The sequence below is a fragment of the Gymnodraco acuticeps genome, unplaced genomic scaffold, assembly GCF_902827175.1.
Source record: "Gymnodraco acuticeps unplaced genomic scaffold, fGymAcu1.1, whole genome shotgun sequence".
In the NCBI taxonomy this organism is placed as follows: Eukaryota; Metazoa; Chordata; class Actinopteri; order Perciformes; family Bathydraconidae; genus Gymnodraco; species Gymnodraco acuticeps.
In genome coordinates, this window is record NW_022991938.1 from 27,542 (window position 1) to 41,872 (window position 14,331).

Here is a 14,331-nt window from a genome sequence, read left to right on the forward strand (position 1 = left end):
TGTACTTTCTACTTCTTACATGTTGAACCCAAATACCTGTACTTTCTACTTCTTACATGTTGAACCCAAATACCTGTACTTTCTACTTCTTACATGTTGAACCCAATACCTGTACTTTTTACTTCTTACATGTTGAACACAAATACCTATACTTTCTACTTCTTACATGTTGAACACAAATACCTGTACTTTCTACTTCTTACATGTTGAACACAAATACCTATACTTTCTACTTCTTACATGTTGAACCCAAATACCTGTACTTTTTACTTCTTACATGTTGAACACAAATACCTATACTTTCTACTTCTTACATGTTGAACCCAAATACCTGTACTTTTTACTTCTTACATGTTGAACACAAATACCTATACTTTCTACTTCTCACATGTTGAACACAAATACCTGTACTTTCTACTTCTTACATGTTGAACCCAAATACCTGTACTTTCTACTTCTTACATGTTGAACCCAAATACCTGTACTTTCTACTTCTCTCATGTTGAACTCAAATACCTGTACTTTCTACTTCTTACATGTTGAACTCAAATACCTGTACTTTCTACTTCTTACATGTTGAACACAAATACCTGTACTTTCTACTTCTTACATGTTGAACCCAAATACCTGTACTTTCTACTTCTTACATGTTGAACCCAAATACCTGTACTTTCTACTTCTCTCATGTTGAACTCAAATACCTGTACTTTTCTACTTCTTACATGTTGAACTCAAATACCTGTACTTTCTACTTCTTACATGTTGAACTCAAATACCTGTACTTTCTACTTCTTACATGTTGAACTCAAATACTTGTACTTTCTACTTCTCTCATTTTCCAAACAGCTGGTTCCTTTAGTCTGAATGTGTGTTTGATGCGTGATCATTATTATTTAGAGTCATTGCGTGCCTATTGATTTGAACATGATCCGTGTATCCATCATTTCCTGGTCTTCTCTAAAGAAGAGGGACCAATGGAAACGTTGTCATGTTGCCGTTGTTCAGCATGGAAACATTCATTAGCTAACAATGACATTATTGTTCTATTCATATAAAGGGAGGTCAGGTACTCTTTAAAGCAGCTGCTAGTTATGGGTACTTTTTACTTTAGTACATTTCAAAGCCCATACTTTTACTTGAGTAAAGAAGTTTAGTCAGTACTTCTACTTTTACCAGAGTATTTTTAAACACGAGTATCTGTACTTCTACTTGAGGAAAGGATGTGTGTACTTTTGCAATCTCTGCTGAAGGACAAGAGGACAGTGAGCTTCTCTTATGTCATACTGTAGTGTTCACCCATTTTCTTTATATACTGTACTGTATGCACAAAACTGCTCATCAGATTTAAAATGCTGATAGAGGAAGATATTTAAAAATAACCTGTTCGTACTTTTTCATTGTTTTATGGTTAATTAAAACATATCAGTTGTGAATGTGAACAATGCTCAGTGACTGCACCAAGGATTTAGGGCATGCCAGCGTGGATAGTGCAACTAAGAAATTAGGACCATGCAGCTACTCGTACAGCTGAAACCAGTCCTTATGAATCCATGAATGTATAAATCTTTGGCATGATAAATATGTCTTTAGATTTGCAAAATATCTCAAAAACAATGCTGGCTGGTTAGGGCCTGGGAGAGGAATCACAGGACAAAAAGCATGCTAAGGATAATTTAAAGTGTACAAAATCTCTAACAAAAGATTATCTTTGAACAATGAAAATCTATCTATTTCTCCTCATGTGCCCACCATATATATCTTCTTACGTCAGACAGGAGGTATACCACACTTATTAGGGAATTATAACCATACATTCAGTCAATCAAACTTCAACCAAATGTCCAAAGTGAAAAATGTTTGAGTTTTCGAAAAAAGGAAGGTGTGTGAGTGAGGTCCAGTCCTTTTCACTCTTTTACGCTTTCCTCATGCCTTCTCTTCCTCCTCTCCTTCTCCTCCCTTACCTACCAGACGCTTTATCACTCTCAAACACACACACACACACACACACACACACACACACACACACACGCCCATAATGGAACATCTGCATGAATAGGGCATTTTCAGTATAAGCAGCGGAGGGGAGAGCATAATAAAAGTGGTCGCGCTAAATGGGAGTTGGGCTTTGTGAGGTCGTATTAATCATTTTAATATCTGCAACCTTGATGTGAAGCTCTGAGTGCAGATACCCAGCTTGTGGCATGGCTGAGAGAGAATAACACTTTGCAGACGCCCCGAAAACTGCCTCTCCATCTTCCTCCTCCGCCGCCTACTCTTCCTCGAATGCAGAAACATAGCCTGAACTTCCCTTTTTAAATAATTCAACAACTGGACAGAAAATAAAGTTTTGGAGACGGAAACTCCTGGCAAGAGTTCCTCCGGAGAGTCTGGAGCTCGAGGAAGGAATGGCTTGGAAAGAGGAAGGTGTTACTAAAGCCAAAGAGAAAGCATCGGCTGCCGTGTGATCTATTCAAAGGATCCACTCTTCAGAGGATGTTAATACAAACCCAAACGTACCTCTGTTCACTTTGGCGTATTCTGTTCACTCGTCACTTTCTGGCTCAAACCTCTCATGAGTCATTCCTCTGATGTGTTCAACGGGATTTAATTAAGCAGACTCCTATTCCCATTAAGCTTAAAACTAATGCTGGTATTTCCTCTGCCAAGATAAGTTGTTCTATTTTATACACGGTTTGTTTTTGTTGAGCTCCTGCAATTTCATTTGATGTTGCTTGTCATATTTGCTTTAATATACAGACATCTGATTGATGATGTTAAACCCTTCAGACAGAAGTAGGAGCTTCAGTGGCAGCAATTAATGTCACAAAACTGAACTAACATAGTTGTTTCCCTTCAAACAGGAGGTGACTCTGAACAGAAAGCGTGACAGTGTTCACTCGCCCCTACGAGAGTCAACAGTAGTGTTTATATTCAGTCCTTACCCATCAGAGTTAATTTGAACAGCTGCCTTTGAGCCGTGTCCGCTCTACGAGTGGACACACAGCCCACTGCACTGCAAATAATTGTCACCTGGATGACACTAGAAAATTGGTTGTGTGATCGTGTGTCCCCGAACCAACCTCACACAGAATGTGGCTTTGCATGAAGGAGCGTCTCGCCTTCAAATGGTTTCTCTCCCACACTCCCTCCTCCCCGCGCCTGAAACGCCTCGATTTGACTCCTTTGTTCACTTCTGTAACATAGTGACATCACAATGTAACACTCACGCTTCTATTGGCTAGCGCTCCAACACATTGTGCCTGCGTGATGCAAGATCCCAGCTGGAAATATGTTGTTCTAAAAACATTCTGAGAATGTTACATTCATTGTTCGAGGAATGTTTTCAGCGGGAAGTTTTCTTTTGGTTCCCAGAACGTTCTTCTGAAAGGTAGGATAACGGTCTTTAAAAACATGCTTCAAATGTTTTTGATAACATTGTTAGAACATTATGCCCTACTATTCTTAAAACGTTTTCAGCTGCAAGTTAGATTTGTTCATGTTGCCAGAATGTTATTATTTTAGAGAAGGATAACATGCTTTATGTTTAAAACATTATGCAAATGTTCTGTGGTAACAATTGACTAAAATATGTTTACATTATTTGAACATAAAGACATAATATTCCTGTAATTGTTCAACTCAAAATTCCTGGGTAACTGGACTGACCACTGTGGTCATTAGGATGATTTTGATAGTTTACTTAACTATTGGAATTTGACTATTAACACAATTTTTTGCCATCTTTAGCTTAGCGGTGGTGACGTGAAGTCATGTGACCGTGCTGTAGTTCCTTTATAGCCCAACATTAGCCGCCTTTAGCTTAGCGGCGGTGACGTGAAGTCATGTGACCGTGCTGTAGTTCCTTTATAGCCCAACATTAGCCGCCTTTAGCTTAGCGGCGGTGACGTGAAGTCATGTGACCGTGCTGTAGTTCCTTTATAGCCCAACATTAGCCGCCTTTAGCTTAGCGGTGGTGACGTGAAGTCATGTGACCGTGCTGTAGTTCCTTTATAGCCCAACATTAGCCGCCTTTAGCTTAGCGGTGGTGACGTGAAGTCATGTGACCGTGCTGTAGTTCCTTATAGCCCAACATTAGCCGCCTTTAGCTTAGCGGTGGTGACGTGAAGTCATGTGACCGTGCTGTAGTTCCTTTATAGCCCAACATTAGCCGCCTTAGCTTAGCGGTGGTGACGTGAAGTCATGTGACCGTGCTGTAGTTCCTTTATAGCCCAACATTAGCCTCCTTTAGCTTAGCGGTGGTGACGTGAAGTCATGTGACCGTGCTGTAGTTCCTTTATAGCCCAACATTAGCCGCCTTTAGCTTAGCGGCGGTGACGTGAAGTCATGTGACCGTGCTGTAGTTCCTTTATAGCCCAACATTAGCCGCCTTTAGCTTAGCGGCGGTGACGTGAAGTCATGTGACCGTGCTGTAGTTCCTTTATAGCCCAACATTAGCCGCCTTTAGCTTAGCGGCGGTGACGTGAAGTCATGTGACCGTGCTGTAGTTCCTTTATAGCCCAACATTAGCCGCCTTTAGCTTAGCGGTGGTGACGTGAAGTCATGTGACCGTGCTGTAGTTCCTTTATAGCCCAACATTAGCCGCCTTTAGCTTAGCGGTGGTGACGTGAAGTCATGTGACCGTGCTGTAGTTCCTTTATAGCCCAACATTAGCCGCCTTTAGCTTAGCGGTGGTGACGTGAAGTCATGTGACCTTGCTGTAGTTCCTTTATAGCCCAACATTAGCTGCCTTTAGCTTAGCGGCGGTGACGTGAAGTCATGTGACCCTGCTGTAGTTCCTTTATAGCCCAACATTAGCTGCCTTTAGCTTAGCGGCGGTGACGTGAAGTCATGTGACCCTGCTGTAGTTCCTTTATAGCCCAACATTAGCTGCCTTTAGCTTAGCGGCGGTGACGTGAAGTCATGTGACCGTGCTGTAGTTCCTTTATAGCCCAACATTAGCCACCTTTAGCTTAGCGGCGGTGACGTGAAGTCATGTGACCGTGCTGTAGTTCCTTTATAGCCCAACATTAGCCGTCTTCACTTCAGAAATCATAAAGTGGTGTTAATATGTGGAGATTATCCTGCTGAACTAAATACGTTTGTTTCTGCACTAACCCAAAATCTAATGAAAAAAGTCCAAAGGCTTTAGTCAATGCTAACATCCATGGTTAGTTTAATAAAGACTTATTCACTTCACCTCTTTGGAGCATTACAGCTTTGCAAGATGCAGACTCGAAATGAAGGTAAAGTTCGAGGATGGGTGCTAAAGGGCCATTTGTGCCCTTTTAATTTACACCACTGGGTTACATTTTGCTCCTCTGTGATGTCATCATGATAGTCTGTACTTTATGTCTTCGTGATGCTTATGCAAGTGCATCGCCCCCCCTCTCTCTGTGAAACTGGGATGCCTAATTGTGTGCAGATGCCAGACACTTTAGTTCAGGGTCAGATAATAAGTATTTACAAGCATGTGTGCTGAGCCGAGGACTATAAACACACACAGCTGTCCGCTCAGTCACATCTATACCTTCACACATTCCTAATCCATACTTTCCTTACCTTCATCACTCAAAAGTACAAACCTATGTATAGCGTACCAAGATGTTCCGTCCTTCAATGACACTTTGCCTTCTCACTTAATCTATATTCATCCATCTCTGTTTCCTTTTCCACAGGACAGCAGATTTTTGCTTATTGCAATTTCTTGATTTTCAAAAACTCAGTAATGACAAATATGTAGTTACGAATCAAAAGTAACAAACAAAAGACGTACTTAAGAGGTTATAGGAAAATCACGTTTATGATCGTCATTTCTTAGGAGATTCAAGAGGTTACTTTTACAATAATAGCTGCTAAATTCTATAAAACTGCTACTTATAAGATATCATATATTAATGCTCGATCATCTAAGAACCCTGAACCCCAACATTTTTATTTCCTTGAAGCTAAATGTACTTTTATTCCCAAAAAAAGCTTTAAAACAACAGTTAAAGGTTGGATTTTTCTGTGCGGTTTCATTTTTTTTGGTTGAACTTTTACTTTGAAAGTGTTTTCTTGTCATTAAAAAATTCACAGCCCCAACGTGTTCTATTTCCAAGGAGCACAATTAACTTTTACTCCCATAAAAAAGCTTTAAAACAACAGCTAAATGTTACATTTCTGTATGCTTTTGCATTAAAAGGATGACTCGGAAACAGCTGGTGAAAGTAACATTTGTTTATTAGAAAAGGGGAGCTGGGAGTGGAGGTTGGTTATGGCGGCAGTGGGAAACAGTTGTTCCAGGGTGGGTATAGAGGCCTGGCTGGTCTTGGGAGTGTGGCAGGCCTTGGATTCCTCCTGGGAGAGACACAACAATGAGAGTGAGGGAAAAGCAGGCAAAGTTGTCAAAGAATATGCTGGCAAAAAGCTAGAGCGGCACGCAACAAACCGGGAATGCAGGGAATGAGTGCAGGCTGCAGGCTTTCATAGTGTGGCTGATGAGCGGGTTGCAGGTGTGGGTAATTGGCAGAGGTGTGGACTCGAGTCACATGACTTGGACTCGAGTCAGACTCGGGACTTGACTTGGACTTGAGCCTTCTGACTTGAGGTGACTTGCTACTTTAATTCAGAGGTCTCCAACACGCCGATCGCGAGCTACCGCTAGAAGAGCAGACTCCCGTCGGGGAAAGCAGAATCTTCAGCCGCTCCTACTCTTGCTGAGAATCCTTGCAGGCAGGGGCGGGACTTTATTTAGCTGGGCCACCATGCGGCCAATCATATGCGAGGACACACTAGGATCATACCATTATGTGAAAGAAGGGTGGGGGAAACAGCATGTGTAGTGGTACAGGCATAGGCGGCGCGTGAGGCTCAGGTTTGTGAAGGCTAAATAACTTTTTTTTTTCATCTTAAGCTGCCCGCCTCCGGCGTCTATAGAAAAGAGATCAACTCAGTGAAAGCACCGCCTGCTGACCGATCAGAGCTCAGTGTGCGGAGTTTAAATCTATCAAGTCATATTACAGGAAAAAGGAAATGCAGTTTAAACTGCCGTATGCAGAGTAGACGCCGACGTGTCACACTTATCATTCATATCACACTGACATCACATCATCGATCTCACATCGATATCACAATATGTCCTTATCTGAGTCAGCTTCTCGAGCCGTATCTGGCCGTACAACACTTAGTTACATTGTCACATATACTGTATGCAGACGTATTATTTTAAGCAACACATTAAGTTGACGAAACACTCAACTCAAATGTAATAAAGTCAGATCCCCTCGTGTTTTAGATGGGGCAGTATCATAAAACTGTTGTACGCTTTCAAACACGGTAGTTTATTTTTTAACGAGTTGTTCTGTATTCTCCTTGCAGGTGCAACTATGTGGCTTGTATCCTGGATTATATGTTTAAGTCATCATGGATGTTTAAAGTTCATATTTGTCTAATATTAGTTTACTTTTCATTAATGAAGTATGATGTTGCGCTGTCAGTACACTTGTCCCTGTTTGTGATTGGTCAAATGTAGCTAACCCCGCCCCTTTCACGTGAACGCGTTCTCAGCTGGAGAGAGAAACCCTGGCTTGATTTACCGAGTTGATAACCGCGAGATCGCGTTTGTTAGGGTTAGTTAAGATAACTCAAGCATATCCAGGGTATGTTGAACTGGCTTCGTGGTACAGGGCACAGGTGGCTGCATAGCAGCGCTAATGTCAAAGACATTATATTTGTATTTTACCAGGATGCAGTTACACAAATATTTGGGAAGGCTTAGCCTTCCCTAGCCTACAGCACCCGCCGCCCCTGGGTACAGGCCAGCTGCACAGAGCGACGGGGAGCCGGATTTAAATGCAAGCGCGTCGGAAAAAGTCAAGAAATTAGCGAAACCCGAAAAAATAAGCAGCATCTGGCTGCTTTTCAATGATATTGGAGAAAGCAAAGCTGAGTGCAGGATTTGTAAAATGAAAATAACCTTCAGAGCAGGGTTTTTTTTTGGTAACCACTCAGGATTTATTGTCAGAGGTGGGAGAAGTTCAGACAATTAAAAAAAGTTACAATCAGGGTTCCCGCGGGGTCTTAATAAGTCTTAAAAAGTCTTACATTTGATAATCAGAATTTAAGGCCTTAAAAAGGTCTTAAATATGATTCAGAAGGTCTTAAAAATTATCGGATTTGAAAGGTACTTCTATGTTGCGATAGCGTCTAAATGTGTTTTGGGGGAAATGTCCGGGCTGCAAAGTAACCAGTGCGGTAATAGCCTTTCAGTTCCCCCCAAGAATTTGTATTGAATTAAATCAACATGGAACCAGTAATCACTAACTTTGTTTCCCCCGGCCCCTTATTGGAGAACACCCAGCTAGTAACCTAGCAACCAAGCTTCAGCTCATGTAGCCTATCTTCGAATCTACTTACAAATAAATATGGGGAAGTGTCAGTTCAACCGTATTTTACGGTGGCCGGCAGGTGCAAACGCGGAACAACGGCCAAAAACAAATACATTAGCAGGAAACAGCTGCAAATCCTGAAATGAAAAACAAACAAATCCTGAAAACAAATACAACCAAAAAACGCTGCATTTCCAGAAATGATGCAAACTAAATACAACACACAAACCCCGAAAACAAACGCAACAAAATGATGACGCTGCAAATACCAAAACGACATGCAAAGTCCAAAGCACATACAAATCCCAAAACACATACAAAAAAAAAAACATTCCGGAAGTGTTCCAGGCCTCTAGGGGGCGCGCTACGTGGAACAGATTGATGTCTGACCAGACATAGAGGGAACGAACAAGAGTGCTGCAAATTGAAGCCGGAGGAAACGAAGTTGATCGAAGTGGAAAAAGACGATATATAAAAAGGTAAGTTTTGTTTTGATACAAAGAGCGTCATATTTACCCAGCTAGCGTTAGCTTGTTTGGTGAATGTGAAAGAGCTTGCAAGTCAAGAGACAGCACTGTCTGTGCACCTAAATGTAACTCTTGACATCATATAGATATATTATAGGTGCAGAGAGGAGTTGGTTTATTGTGCTTCAATGTAAATCCTAATGTGAGAGTTAAAGGACGGTCAACAATATAATGTACCTTGGTCAGTTTGGATTTATCGTGGCATTTATTCTTAATTAAAGTGAATTTATTTTTATTTCAGTCAGTCATTTGTGTGTTGTATGCAGGTGTGGGACATTCCAAATGTTCCAAAAGTGAGCACTCCACGAATGGACAACAGTTTGCAGGGTAAAATAAAACATTTTCAACATATTATTTTGTGCCACAAGAAGCAGAATGTTTTAACAGTACAGTAGTTTGAATATATTTGTTGTTAACCTTTATCAGACCTCTCAGGCACCCACAACCAGCGTCTGATCGGGTAAGACTAATTACAAATGTAATTATACCATGTAGGTTTGAATTTGTGAACATGAAATCAATAAATACCTTTGTGTGCACTTATTTCCTGGGTAAAAATAGGATGGAGCACCAACCCCATTCCAGGAAGAGGTCCAGTCTGCCCCGGGTCAGAACCACTTCTATAGGTAAACGAGGTTGACAGTTGCATCGTGACACAGTTGTTTGCTGTGTATCTTTATTTACATTTGTTTGTTTGTATAGCCTCCAATCACAGTGGGTAACATTGCCAGGAAGCAGAACAATTATACTTTTATACATTTCCAAATGACACCCACAACATCTGACATCTTAGTGAAGACAATACAAAAACACCAACAAATATTTTTCAAAGATCAGATATTTTTTGTTGCATCCATTTCAAATGTTTACAAGGATTGTGCAGGAGTATGACAAAAGTGCTGTTGTCAGTTTAGAACCCAATGTATTGAAAAAACAGGAAGAGGATCGACATCCTTTTGTAAATATGACTGTCATGCATATATTAGGTATTTGAAAGTAATTATTCAACTGTCTTCTCACTGCAGCAACTACACAACTGTGTATGCACTTCTCATTATTGATAGCCAGTCTGAGCCAGAAGACACAATGGAGCAAAGGTATTAATTGTTACTATTACCACTTAATTTTTCTATTCTATTCTGTAAATCTTATTACTAGCTTCATCATTTAATATTACAATACATCACTTTGTCTTTCCCAGCACAGAATACCTGACTGCGGCACACATTGTTGCAGAACTCTCTGCAAAAATAACAAATACATCTTGCAGCAGGTTCAATATTAATAGAGCCAGTGTGTGCGATGGAGCAATCCGCGGCTTCAAAGGTGGCTCATTCGATCCCTCATGAGACGTCAGTTAAGTTCACTGATGATGAGGGACACACTGAGGATGGAGGGGACAATGGTGGTCCCAAGCGTGAGTTCCTGACCCTCCTTATGGAATGCCTGAGAATGAAGAAAACATCACGTCAGCAACTGTTTGTGCCCCATGGCGGTGTGACTTTCCCAGCCGCTCACTGTCTCAAAATCTGATTCTAAATATATAATGTTCTCTATAAAGATATAACTAATACACAATTATGAATGTATAATATAAGCTGTTTTGTGTATTTAATCATGCATTGGTCTACAATTTAATGATGGCTTCTACATATTTCACATAAACAGACATGAAAAAATGTGTCCTTCATGCTGATAATAGTGTATGCATCTGCCAATTAGTATTCTAAACAGAAGTAGTGTGTTGAATCCTTATTTCTTGCATTTGAAACAGATACAATAAAAAAGTGAACTTACTGTTGTGTTCAACTTCTGCCAAAAATGTACATGTTTGCCACAGGAGCCACAGAAACACTTGAAACTGTCCCCAGATGCTGGCCACAGAAAGGCCCTTGAAAAGACATACATTGATGTAGTAAATCCATTAATCAAGTTAATCAAAACACATAGTCTAAATAGTGGTTAGCTAAATAAATAGAAAGATACATCATGTTTACCGTTGAATCTGTGTTCTCTCTCTCCTTGAATGTCTCTATATTTGTTTCTGAGCATGTCTAATGCACACTACTCTCCTGTCATTACTTTGTCCCTCTTCACATGTTGTCACATCTCTCTCAATTCAATAGCTTTATTAGCATGACCATAGTTACAGGTAATTGCTAAAGCTCTGTATAGTTGCAACATCTATACACACATATATAACATATAAACAAACTGCTAAGAATTCAAATGACCTTTTTCCGCGGTACTCACTATGGCCCGTGTTATTTGCCTGCACTTGATTTGTCATCTCTTTAAAATGTTCTTCCCCTCGCTTTATCTTCTCTTCACGTGAAGCTCTCCTCTCCTCAGCTGGTGTAGTAGTTAGGCACGCTAACGCTAGCTATATAAATATGACGCTCTATGTATTAAAACAAAACGTACCTTTTTATATCTTTCTCCACTTAATGAAGTTTCTTTACTCTCGATTTCCATCACTCTTGTTCGTTCTCTCTATGTCTGGTCAGACATCAATCTGTTCCACGTAGCGCGCCCCCTAGAGGCCTGGAGCACTTCCGGAATGTTTTTTTTGTATGTGTTTTGGATTTGTACGTGCTTTGGACTTTGCATATCATTTTGCTATTTGCAGCGTTTTTTTGTTGCGTTTGTTTTCGGGGTTTGTGTGTTGTATTTAGTTTGCAACATTTCTGTAAAGCAGCGTTTTTTCTGTTTTGTATTGTTTTCAGGGTTTGTTTGTTATTCATTTCATTATTTGCAGGTGTTTCCTGCTTATGTATGCGTTTTGGGCCGTTGTTCCGCGTTTGCACCTGCCGGCCACCGTAGTATTTGGTTGGAAAACATCTAATTTAGTGCTTGGTTGAAACCAGTGGGGGGGGAACGTGTTTGAAGCCCGCTGCACCTTTTGCAAAATAAATTAGTGTTTGTTTTTGCTAATGTAGCGTTAGCTAGTGCAGCAGCAGCTAATGTAGCGTTAGCTAGTGTAGCGTTAGCTAGTGCAGCAGCAGCTAATGTAGCGTTAGCTAGTGCAGCAGCAGCTAATGTAGCGTTAGCTAGTGCAGCGTTAGCTAGTGCAGCAGCAGCTAATGCAGCAGCTCCCGCAACAACACCGGGGGACCTCCGGGCGAAGTTTGGGTCTACGTCAACCCTAAAGCGGAGGTGCTGTAGACGCTAAATACCGTAGCTAAACACCAATCATACAACAGCAACGATGAAATAGTGTAACCAAGGCAGCAGAGCTCTGAATATAGCTCTTGTCACTCTCTCTCAGACACACACACACACGCACACACTAGGGCTGCTCGATTATGGCAATAATCAAGATTATGTTGGTCAATAATTAATATCACGATTATTAAATATGATTATTCATTGACTTTGAAAACATCCATTTATTGAACTTTAAAACAAATAATAATTTGAACAGTATCTTTTTAACTGTTGAATACCCTGAACGTATAATTCAACTGAAAAACCAATACAAAAATTAATTAAATTATACATTACTAAAAAATTCATTAGATCAAATATGTTGTAGTGCACTGTCACAACCTAGCAAAGCAAAATAATCGTTTTTTCCGATTATGTTGTTTTCGTAATTGTGGCAGGCCAAAATCGTAATTGCGATTAAAATATGATTAATTGCACAGCCCTAACACACACACACACACTCAAGCACACACATATGCACTTTTTGTCTAACACGCTAACACAGTTCTGTACTGTTATGCTGTTATGTTCAATCACTGTTCTTATGTTGAACATGAATACATTTACTTTGTAAGTGATTATGGGACGTATTTCTTCTTTCATATACATTTTCCTTCATACTTTATTGCCGTGAAATAGGTCTTAAATTCTATTCAAAGTGGTCTTAAAAAGGTGTTATTTGAGTTGCCGAAACCTGCAGGAACCCTGTACAATAAAAAGTCCTGCATTCAAAATGTTACAAGTAAAAGTACAAAAGTATTAGCATCAAAATATACTTAAAGTACCACCTGCAGAGGGATCTAGATGCAGGTGTTCTCTTCCCCATAGAGACCGCCTCGCTGCACATTATCCCTTGCATAAAGATAGATTGTGGGTCCCTTACAACATGTTGTACACAGTGGAAATAAACATTCTGGTTACCTCAACATCAGGGATCTTATCCATTAAACTCCTTCTGAATCAAACCGTCACGGTAGCCTAACCTTACTGATCCCTCTTAAATTAGAAAAAAACACGTTACTTTACCAGCAGAGAGAAAATGGATTATTAAATTATTAATGTGACTAATAAAGAGCAATTTGATTATTAAGTATTATTCTGTTGATCAATGTCATTACATTTGGTGAAAAACACATAATGACTTGTTTATGACTCGTTTTGTCAAAGTTTAGGACTTGACTTGACTTGGACTTGCCCAACCTGACTTGAGACTTGACTTGGACTTGAGCGCAAAGACTTGAGACTTGACTCGGACTTGCAAAACAATGACTTGGTCCCACCTCTGGTAATTGGTGATTACTCCCAGCCGTGTAGAGCAGACCAGCAGGCAGGTGGGGGGGGGGGGGGGGGTTTACACACAGTACAAACAAACACATACAAACACTAACAGGGGTTTCAGGGACGGGCAGTGATAGTCGGTCCGTTCTTCTATATGTCTGTCTTTGGTTTTCTAAGTGTTATTCGATCCATATGGCAATAGAGATATGTGCAACAACAAAAACACTTGGGGCATAATGTTCGAACAATGTTATCACCAAACATTTTAAGAATGTTTTTAGAGAACGTTATCCTACCTTTCAGAAGAACATTCTAGGAACCAAAATAAAACTTCTCGATGAAACCATTCCTAGAACAATGAATGGTAACATTCTCAGAATGTTTTTAGAACCAACAATGTCTAGCTGGGAACGCAAACATGCAATATCATGAATTGCATGTTTGTGTTTTTAAAAAAAAAAAGGAAAATGTGGTGACATCAGATTTTTTTAAACATCCTTTTCAAACAAATGCAACAAGTTTATTTTTTAAAGCGCACTACAAATAAATCTGACGTTGACCATGACCGTGTTAATATTTCGCATCACAGGAACGTTTTATAAAATAGAATAACCTGAAAACATTATCCAAATGTTGCTTTCAAAATGTTCTTCTTTGGTTATCATGTAACATTGAGGGAATGTTTTATAAAGAACATCTTTAATGTGTTACCCAACAACGTCCAAAACACATCCTTAGAATGTTGGAGGCAAAACTTTCCACCTTTGTTAACATATCACATTAAAGGAACATTTTATAAAACACTTTGTCATCTCAGGCCTCAATAACATCCTGAAAACATCCTCTGCATGTTGCTTGGAGAATGTTCTTCATTTGTTATCATGTAACATTGACTACCTATCCATCTATCTATCTATCCATCCATCCATCCATCCATCCATCCATCCATCCAT

The 14,331-nt window shown here is 40.0% G+C and overlaps 2 long non-coding RNA genes across 2 annotated transcripts; both read left to right on the forward strand.

The window, feature by feature from the left end:
* The first annotated feature begins 8,749 nt into the window (after positions 1 to 8,749).
* LOC117535817 lies at positions 8,750 to 9,478 on the forward strand. The gene is made up of 4 exons (XR_004567458.1): positions 8,750 to 8,845; positions 9,160 to 9,220; positions 9,320 to 9,353; positions 9,455 to 9,478. It is a non-coding gene; the product is annotated as an uncharacterized LOC117535817 (long non-coding RNA).
* A 240-nt stretch (positions 9,479 to 9,718) lies between these two features.
* On the forward strand, positions 9,719 to 10,490 carry LOC117535823. Its single transcript, XR_004567459.1, has 2 exons — positions 9,719 to 9,990; positions 10,095 to 10,490. It is a non-coding gene; the product is annotated as an uncharacterized LOC117535823 (long non-coding RNA).
* The last annotated feature ends 3,841 nt before the right edge of the window (positions 10,491 to 14,331 follow it).